At 38.5% G+C, this 10834-nt stretch overlaps 1 pseudogene; it reads left to right on the plus strand.

The window, feature by feature from the left end:
* Positions 1 to 9044: 9044 nt before the first annotated feature.
* LOC138435255 (translationally-controlled tumor protein pseudogene) lies at positions 9045 to 9898 on the plus strand (annotated as a pseudogene).
* Positions 9899 to 10834: the final 936 nt, after the last annotated feature.

A 10834-nucleotide genomic window follows, 5' to 3' on the forward strand; every position in this document is an offset into this window, starting at 1 on the left:
ATTGTTATTGTATTTTGGCTTGGAAGTTTGAATCTTCACAGTATTGAGTAGCAGTTCTTTCATTGGGATCTGTTGTCATTTCACCACAGGCTATCATCGTAGAAAAGTCTTGTTCTTCTATAACCATAGGACGTTCTGTCACCATCCTATTTGTTTCTGTTCTAAAACATGAACCTTCCAAGGAGTCCTGGTTCCTTTGAGTGTGATTTGAAACCATAATCTGTGCTTTATGAGGATTTATGATGGTAAGATGTGTACAGGTGCAGCTACCTGAGTAGGTGAAATGCTTTTAATAGAAAGGCTGGGAAATACCATTTTTAAAAGTGTGCACTCTTACATCAGATTTCTTTCTAAATGAAAATATTTTAATAATGTAAGTTGTTTTGCTGCAGTGGCAATATGGATCGAATTGCACAAATGGATTTCATAAGCCAAGGCTTGCTTCTCTTCAGAACCAATATTCTCTGAGATGGGCTACGTCGGAATCTATGGTTTTGATCACTCAGCAGCCCTTCCCTTTTTTTTTTTTTTGTTACTAACATTCTAGTTTTCCTTCTGGGGAAAAGGAAAACTTCCATGCTGTTCTAGTGAGAGTCACGTGCACTGATTAGACACATGTCTGAGGTTAAGACTAATCGTACCTTCTCTGAATCTTCAGTGAGCATTGAAATGGGCCCTTCCACAGGCTATCCCTTGAAAAGATAATTTGTTAATGCCTCTTTCCTAATTTCTTGGAGCATCTTCGATCCTGTTCTTCCCAAGGCCTGATTGTTCACTTTTTCATTAGAGTCTGTAATTTATTTTTTATAATTAATTGTTATTGTTACATTGCCTAAGTTAACCAGAGTCTGCTTCTGTCATCTGCAACCAAATAATCCTAAGTAATGCATTTTTCTTTGTGGGTGGATATGTGGGTTGCCAGTAACTTCTATGGTAAACCATGGTAGGTGATTCTGAAAATTATTCACATGTTGACATAATCAGTTTACTTAGAGAAGATGTCAGTCAGTAACAAGGAATGTGGGAAAAACTTGGGTCTTTTTTATTCACAAAACAGGCTGTTTTTTTTTTAAAACTCACATTTTGTTTTTCTATTTGTTTTGTTTATAGGTATAATCATTTTCAGAGTTATTTATTTTTATGTGAAAAAGAGTACTCACAATTTGTCATTTTCAGAAAGCGAGCATATAAGACATTTTTTGAGGGAAAGGCTTGCCTGTCTTAGCCACTCTGCCCCTAATGTTATCTGAGGTTGTATATTTTGTGTGTACAACACAGGCTCTGTCTTCACAAGGAAGAAGGCCAGAGACACCTTTGCATTGTTTTCTTTGATGTCTTAGTGTATAGATTTGTTCATAGACAATGACTTTAGGCCATCAAATATTTGAACTCATTTGAGTTAACTACATGATTTCTACCAGCAAGGATGCTGTGTTTTCCCCATCTGTGAAGTGCTTTTCTCATTTCTTGTGTTCAGTAAATGATAATGGCTGACCTTGAATTTTGCAGGACTCAAGTGCTTGGCAAGCAATAAATAATAGCAGTGATTCCATGAGATCACAATCTAAGTAGGGTTCTGTTGGCATTTTTCAACATTTCATCGTTGGTTCGGTTTTCAGTTTTCAAGTTGCTAATTCAATCTTCAGATCCTATAGTAAGCTATTCCAAATCATAGGTATAATAGTGGCTATGATTTATTGAATATACTATGCTAGGTACTGTATTGGGTGGTTTGTAAAAATTGTGTTATATTTTTACCAATATCTTGGGTAAATACTGTCATCATTTTATACACAAGGGAACTGGGATTCAGAGTTCTATGATTTTATAAAGATTTCCTATTCTAAGTTTTGATGATTTATTCAAATGACAGATATCCTAGTCCTGCATATTTTACGTAAGAGTGTTCATAAATAAGGGGATAAACACAATATGTGCCCATGTAGTCCATGTTTCAATGATTTTCAGAGCTCAAACTCTCTACCCCTATTCTTTGATCACATACAGCATTCAACTCCTTTTCAAGTCAGAAATCTGAAGTCACCCTTGATCTTTTCCTCTTTTTCTTCCTTTTTGTTAATCACTTATCATCTTATCAAAAACATGTTTTGAATATGACTATTTTTTCTTCCTATTGTCACTGCCATACTTTATTACCCATACTTGGTCATCTCAATAATGGAATTCTGTCTGTACCTAAAAGGAAATGTCAGGTAATTTTTCTTATCCAGGCCTCCTGGAGACATGGACTGTTTGGAATGAGTTATGGTCCTAGAGGTGTATAGAGCAGAGTGCGGTTGGGTGATAATGGGTGGTCACAGACTTGGATGAGAGATCATCTATGGGGAAAGAATACAGATGGGTTGATTCATTTTAGTAGTAGGCTAAAATAATTTTGGAACCTTTTGAACCAAGGGTGAGAGATTAAGTCAGTAAGCAGGAAATGGAGCTGTTTTTGGATTTGGGCATAAAAGATCAGTGTGCTACAATTTAGAGGCTAAGTGAAGGTGTTAAGAGAACAATAAAAAATCAGCAATATATTAGGAAAAAGGAGCAAGATAAAGTTGGAGAGGTAGGATGGTTACTTTCCTAACATTTATCATATTCTATGGAGGACCTGTCTACAAAGGCCATATTCTTATGTGTATTGTATAAAGGTCTTCCCAGGTTGAGGGTAGATTCAAAGTGGCTGGGACAAATAGACCTTTAGGAGCCAAGGCCTTGAGGTCTAAGTGTAAGTTCTTTGAGTTTAGTAATGCCCTTTGGTCATACCTTTTTCTCAGCTAGAGATTGGGAAGTGGCCAATATTATGCCCAAGCAGATCATGCCCATTTTGGACTGTCCAAAGGCAGAATAAAAGATATGTTAAAAGTTCAGGTGATATTTTTAAAAAGATAAAGTTAAAGAAGGCAGCTTCATATCAAAAAAACTTTATAAGCAGACAGATCATTCACCCTAAGTAAAACAAACAAACAAACAATGTTAGGTGGATTCCACAAGGCTGTGGGTGATAGTTGTTGCTAAATCACTGTGGATTATATCAGCTAGGGTACCCACTTATTGTGTAGTAGGTAGAGTCTTGGGAACAAGAACAAATAGTGGATTCTCTCAAATAGCACTCTTAGCCTGGCAGAGGAATGTTGTGGGTCTCTCATAGCCAGAATGAAACAGCATTTCATTGAAAACATTCTCACTCTAAACTCACAGGAATTCTGATTTCTAAGTTGGTTTCAGTTAAATATTTTTTTTCCCTTAGAAGAAAACAACGTATACCTATAATCTCTTCTAACTATTGGCAGATCTGTGATGCTATAGCACTCCACACCTTCCCAGTGGCTGCAATTACACACATCAAATTTCAGGATGGACGACAAGGTAAGATTCTGGAGGTAAAAGGCTACCACTTATGGTCTCCATTTTGCTCTCATATGTCACAGCCTTTTATTGTTGGGAGTTATTTAGAGAAACAGTCATCAGCTAACAAAACCATCGGTTAGTTAACAACAGCAAATATGAGGCTATTTCTAAATAGCTCAGGGCATTTCAAGTTAAGGGCAGATGGGTGCCAACTATTTTTTCCCTTCAGTCTTTCCTTGTTAAAAAAGAGTGCATTTGTTATCAAAGCCAGTTTGGCTAATGTGCTTTCACCTCATACATATCTAGAAATCAAAGCTGCCTAGAAAGTTATTTGAGGGTATGTTCTCCCTTTGGAGCCCATCTTGCTCCAGTCATGCTAATAGGAATTTCATGTGTGTGTCAAGAGGACAATATAGCCTTTATGCAATTCAACCAACACGTCCTACTCAGAACATGGTAAATGTTAGGAAAGCAAAAATGGTCTCACTGGACAGTTTTAGTAAAATTCCTCACCTTTGTGCTGTCTGCCCTATTCCATTACTTTTTCCATCTGGGGGAGGAGGGGTGGTAGATGAAGAATCTCTGTAGTCCTCCTTTTCCCTTGCCAGAGAGTTTCCCAAATCAGCTAAATATAACTCCATTTATTGTCATGCTAAAATGTTCTATTTAGGTGTATTTAACTGGATATCATGATTCCATGGACTGACCTTTCGCTCCTGGGAAGTCGTTTTAAATTCAATCCCGGCAAAGGAAAATCCTTCCAATTCGTTGGCTGTGAAAGGTCACAAGTGAAATGTGTTTTGATGGTATCTATCTATGGCTTAATTCTCAGTAAACCTGAGCACTAGCTGGGCCTCAATTGTGCTTTGTCTTGGGAACCTGAGTTCTAAGAAGCCTGGGAGAGCTGAGTGGGAGACATGGGGCTGAGTTGCTGGCATCAGCCAAGGGTACACAATGGTACCAGCTGAAAGGTAAGGTATATGGTGCTTAGTCAATGCTGCCTTCTTTCTGAGCTGATGGGGGATTCAGACTAAAATATATAGTTTCTCTCCCTGTTTCATTTGATCTGTTTAAAGAGGGGCATTTCCCACTTTCTGGGAGGCAAAGAGGGCTTAGGGTGAGATAGAGGAGGAACTAGAAGTGTGTGAACTAGTCAAGAGGAAATTGGAGTATCTTGAAAATTAAACCATTTCAGGGTCCAGATCATAAACTCAGTGTTCCAAATTTGGCTATTTCCCTTCTATAGCTTCTTTCTCTTCATAATTTAGTAGCACGTCAGTCTCCAGTGAGTTCATCATCATCATCATTTTGCTGACTCTTAACTGAATTAAAGTACTTTTGTTACTTCTTATCAAAGAATCTTACCCCTGTTTAAAAAATCACATTTTACCAAGCAATATTAGTAATTCTGGCAGAGACTTTTGAAGAGTTCAGTGGATGGAATATTGAGGTGAAGTTTCTGTATTTTTGTTTTATTTTTACTCTATGTCAACTTTTTAGTGACTCCATGCCATAATCATTCAATCAGCATGTATAATATCTGTCTCCTTCTAACTTGGAAAGAAGCTCTGAGAACAGTCTATCCTCCCAGTCCCCCATTCCTTTATCACACACACACTGTGCTCTCCACCAGGAAGGAGTCAATGTTTCCTGAACACAACTTGCAATTCTGTACTTCCATGCCAATGTTTATGTTGCTTCCTTTTCCTGGAATGTCTTCATTTTCTCATGAAAGTTCTATTCATGCAGAAAGGCCAAAATGTCACTCTTTTCTGAAAACCCTTCAAAAGGCTTCTCTCCTCTCACCTGTGTCAAAGGCAAGCATGCCTTCTGTAACATTATGTCTATGCGTCTATTATACTTGGATATTCTATTGTGGTGTATCTCTATCTCCCACTCAACCCAACTCCCTGAGGGCAGAAGCTGGTTCTTCTTCATCTTTGTACCCCAGTGCTTAGCTCAGGGATTACTCTAAGAAGAGGAGTCTTTAGCCATCCTGTCACAGGAGTATGAGCAGTTAGGCCTTTGATATCAAGGTGAAGAAATGAAGTGATATTTCTTACAGCAAATCTATCTTGAGAGTTCATAGTAGCCATAGGAATAAGCAGAAAGCAAAAAACTCATTCTCTAGAATCAGCTCTCTGGCAATAAATGAGAAAAATTCTGCTTCCCTTTTTCTTTCTTTTTTTTGTGTTGTCAGTTCTTAGAAATATCTGGTTGCAAGGAGAACTCTTAGGATGCTAACACTGAGTTCAGATGGAGAGAAATGGAGGTGACTCTAAAGGTGGAGTGGAGGCCGTTAAACTTGGTTTCATTTCCCTGGCTTCTCATTTTCTTCTCCCTTCCTAGGTCTTCCACCCAGAAGACTGCAGGCCAGCTCTGATTCCTGAGATTTCTTGAAAGAGAAAACAGTATACGACATGTTGACCCCTAAGTTCTGCAGAAACAGCACTTGGTGATCCGAGCGCAGTTGGTAGAGCAACTTCTGGCTCTGTCTCCTTTACCATCAATGACATCTGGCATTTAGTAACCCAGGGTGGTTCTGGGTATCCATATTAGCTCCAAATGGCAGCACTGTCTGTCCCTCCTCGGAGGTGAGTTTCTCAGATACTGATCTAACTCACTGTAGCTGTCAGGATTGTTGATTGTAAGAATCCAGTAAAGCTGGTATAAGAAGGAAAGCTACCTAACCTTCTGGTGGCTAGAAACTCTGGCTTGAATGCTATACAGCTAAGAACAATGGGAAGTTATGCTATAAGGCCCTTTACTCACAAAAGTACTACTCCTAACATCCCATGCTTCTACCCCATAGAGACTAGACACCAGGACCTTCACCTTTTCTGCCTTCCAAGGCTTGGACACATTTGCCACATGGTCTCTAGAAGGTGGCTTTCACAGGCCTTTTTCTTTATGTTGTATTCTTTTGAGAAAAAGTCTCTCATGGTTGCATTTGATAGGTGGATCCTGGGTCTCATGCATATGTCTTAGCAGCTAAGTTGTTGGGGAGACTTGTTTTCTAGTTTCTACCTTGAGGAGTTGAAACTCATAAGTGAAAATGTTTTCCAAATATTTCAGGGTTCTCAAAAGGTGCTGAGCAACTATAAAATATGACAAAGATCTATTATATCCTGTAGGGTATTAATATTTTTATTTTAACCAATATAAAACCATCTGACATTATTATACTAATTTCCTTAGTCTGTCTGATAACTTAGTGGTGTGTGAAGCTTTTTTCTGGAGTTTGAGGCTTAGATCATCTTTCCCATTCCTCATATCCCTCTTCCTAAAGAAGGTCTTTGCTCTTCATTACCTTCCTCATATTGTTTCTTCTCCCGGATTCATTCTCCCACGTGTTGGTATTAGTGACCTTGATGCAGGGCACATGTCTTCTGCTGGAAACTCTACATACCATGGACATGGCCCAGCTTTGAGATGGGACCTTCAGTTGCCAATAATTTTCTGAGTTAAGCTTCAGCTTATAACTCTGAACACAATATCCTTGATTCTCTGGGTTGCCTTTTAAGACCAACTACTAGAGCCAATTCAGTTCACCTTAGTCCTGAGCTCAAGTGTTTGTGAGAATATCTTAGCTCCAATATAGCTTGATTTTTCTCCCTGCTGACTCCATCTTGACAAGGGTCAGTATACCTTGCTTGTAAAAAATAGAAAAGTAGAGAGTTGCCAATGCAGATTTTTCAAAGTAAAATGACTTTGTTTATTCTGTCCAGTGATTTCCATTATGCTATGAGTTCTTCAACATCTAGAATCATATCTTAATCATTAATCATCTCTGTATTCCCAGTGCTAAGCATAACATCTGACATGCAGCAGGCTTGCAATTCAATTTGAATGAATGAATGAATGAATAAGTGAATGCAAATTGCATAAAGGCCACCAGTATATTTCAGTATCAGAGACTGATCATCATTTATTTAGCAAACAGCTTGTGAGAAATTGGTTTTGTGTACAAAGCACTGTATTAGATACTCTGGAAATCTGAATAGCCTTAGTGTTAATAATTACAACCATAGGCAACATTTATTGCATACTTACTAGATGAAAAACACTGTTAACTGTTCTATGAACATTCATTTAGTTCTCACAACAGCCCTGTGAGGCAAGCATACTATTATTATTATGAAAACAAGTTAGGGATATGATGTTTACATATAGAGTTGGGAAGGTATAAGAGCCATCTGGAATGTCTTGAATATCACAGGGCAATGCATTTGCACTACTCAAATTCTGTTCAGAGAGTCCTTGAGTACTAAATGGCTTGAGACTAAATATAGCTGGAGACTCAGAACTTACCTGGTGACCTTTAAGCAACCTGAGTTTTAGGACTAAGGGACTCTGGTTTATTCATTTATCCATCCATTCAAAAAACTTGAATGGTATGCCTGCTGTGTACTAGGAACTGTCCAGAGCACTAGGGGCAGGGCGGGTGCAGCTGGGAGACAAACATGTCGATAGATCATTGCAGTTCATAATAAGAGCTGTAGTAGAAGTGTGGATGTATTTCAAAGGAAATATGTTTTAGATCTTTCATATTTCCAACATTTCACTATTAAGTATGGACTTTGCAGTAGGTGCTTATGGTTGCTTTCTATTAAATTAGAAAGAGTCCTTTTATTCTTAATTTGCTAAGGGTTTAAAAAAATCATAAGTGGATCTGCATTTATTTCAAATGTTTTTCCTGCATCTATTCAGATGAATTTTCTATATCTGTGGAGATTATTTATCTTCTCTTACTTATTAATGTGAATATCTAACCACTGTCTGTTATGAATGTTTCCTAACAGTAAACCAACCTTGCATTTTTTTCTTTTTTTCCCCAACCTTGCATTTTTAGGGTAAAACATGCTTTTTATACTTTTATAGACCGATTCGTATTTTCTTTGATTTAAATTAAAAAAATTCTTCATTCACACTTACTAAATTGCATATTTGTAGACTGTATCTATATATTAAAATTTATTAGAGTAGAATTATTCATACTATCAATTTGAGATCAGTCCTGGGTGTTCATTGGAAGGACTGATGTTGAAGCTGAAACTCTAATACTTTGGCCACCTGATGCGAAGAGCTGACTCATTTGAAAAGACCCTGATGCTGGGAAAGATTGAGGGCAGGAGAAGAAGGGGACAACAGAGGATGAGATGGTTGGATGGCATCACCAACTCAATGGACATGGGTTTGAGTGAACTCTGGGAATTTGTGATGGACAGGGAGGCCTGGCGTGCTATGGTTCATGGGGTCACAAAGAGCTGGACATGACTGAGCAACTGAACTGAACTGAACTGAACTGAAATTGTTGAATAACATAGCATCTATAGTTATGGTCTCTTAATTAATATTGTTTACTTACTCTTCTTTTTCTTTATTACCATTACCAGAAAACTTTTAATTTTATTAGTTTTTTCAATGACCCCCACTTTGGCTTTGTTTAATTCCAAATATTTTCTAATTTCATGTTGTATATTCTACTCATTAATTTTGAGCCTTTTTTCCTACTCTAAACATTTAAAGCTATTTTTTCCCAAGAAATACTTTAATTATATCCCTCAAGTTTTGATATGTTAATTTTTCATATGTCATTCTTTTGAAGTGTTACATAATAGTCCAAGTTCCATTATGATTTCCCTTTTTTGGTCTTGAATTATTTTAAATGTATTAAAAAGTTTCTGCTTTTCCGCCCGCTCCCCCCTCCCCCCGAGCGCCGCTCTGGCCGCACTGCGCTCGCTCTGAGCTCCGGGCTCCTGCTAAGCCAGCGCCGCTGTCGCCTCCCTCCAGTCGCCATCATGATCATCTACCGGGACCTCATCAGCCATGACGAGATGTTCTCCGACATCTACAAGATCCGGGAGGTCACGGACGGGCTGTGTCTGGAGGTGGAGGGGAAGATGGTCAGTAGGACAGAGGGTAACATCGATGACTCGCTCATTGGTGGAAATGCCTCCGCTGAAGGCCCCGAGGGCGAAGGTACCGAAAGCACAGTAATCACTGGTGTCGATATTGTCATGAACCATCACTTGCAGGAAACCAGCTTCACAAAAGAAGCCTACAAGAAGTACATCAAAGATTACATGAAGTCAATCAAAGGGAAACTTGAAGAACAGAGACCAGAAAGAGTAAAACCTTTTATGACAGGGGCTGCAGAACAAATCAAGCACATCCTTGCTAATTTCAAAAACTATCAGTTCTTTATTGGTGAAAACATGAATCCAGATGGCATGGTTGCTCTGCTGGACTACCGTGAGGATGGTGTAACCCCATATATGATTTTCTTTAAGGATGGTTTAGAGATGGAAAAATGTTAACAAAGTTGGCAGTTACTTTGGATCAATCACCTGTCGTCAAAACTGGCTGGCCACTGCTTTTCATCCACACAACACCAGGACTTAGACAGATGGGACTGATGTCATCTCGAGCTCTTCATTTGTTTTGAACGTTGATTTATTTGGAGCGGAGGCATTGTTTTTGAGAAAACGTGTCATGTAGGTTGTCTAAAAATAAAACACATTTAAACTCAAAAAAAAAAGTTTCTAATAAAACAGATTTTAATTTTGTTTTTTTCTTGAAAAGTTGTGTTTATTACATTGTTGCCAGAAGATGTGGCCTACAGAGAGCCTTTGAAATTTATTGGACTTACTCTATAGCCTAGTGCATAGTTAATTTTTGTAATAGCCCTTACATGTTCAACAAGTAGTTAGATGCAGTGTTCTATAATATGTCCTTTGGATTAGGCTTGTCATGTGTGTTTGAATCTATATCCTTGCTGCTTGTTCTTTATTCATTTGATCTATCAATTACTGAGAGAAGCGTATTAAAGTGTGTGAACATATAAATTTCTCTTAACAGATACCTCAATTTTGTATTCATATATTTTGAAGGTATAACACATACCTAAGAGTTTCAAATTATTATGTGTTCCTGTGAGTTGAAGCTTTTATTATTATGTAGTGACCGTTTTTATTTCTAATAATGCTTTTTACCTTCAAGTCAGTTCTGTGTGATGATTTTGCTATGCTGGCTTTCTTTTGGTTAGTATTTGCTTGGAGGGAAATGGTTCCAAATGGTTAACAGTGGTAAATGCTAAAGCCTTCCAGGCAAAATTAGTTGTCCCTCTTGTGGATTTTGACATTACTCTAGCAGAGTACTGGCTCAAAGCCAGTACTCACCACTCTACCTTGTAGACTTTGATTTGCCAGGGGTCAGAGACAGATGGCAACCCATTCCAGTATTCTTGCCTAGAGAATCCCAGGGATGGGGGAGCCTGGTGGGCTGCTGTCTATGGGGTCGCACAGGGTCGGACACGACTGAAGCGACTTAGCAGCAGCAGCATCAGCAGAGACCTTTCTGTTTCTGGGTGGAGTCATGCTGTAAGCCAGCAAGGTCCATCACACAGAGGGGTGGTTTACTGGAAGCAGGTTCCAGCCAGAGTGTTGGTAGATCTCTGGGGTTGTAGGGCTAGACT

Source organism: Ovis canadensis, chromosome 1, assembly GCF_042477335.2.
Source record: "Ovis canadensis isolate MfBH-ARS-UI-01 breed Bighorn chromosome 1, ARS-UI_OviCan_v2, whole genome shotgun sequence".
In the NCBI taxonomy this organism is placed as follows: Eukaryota; Metazoa; Chordata; class Mammalia; order Artiodactyla; family Bovidae; genus Ovis; species Ovis canadensis.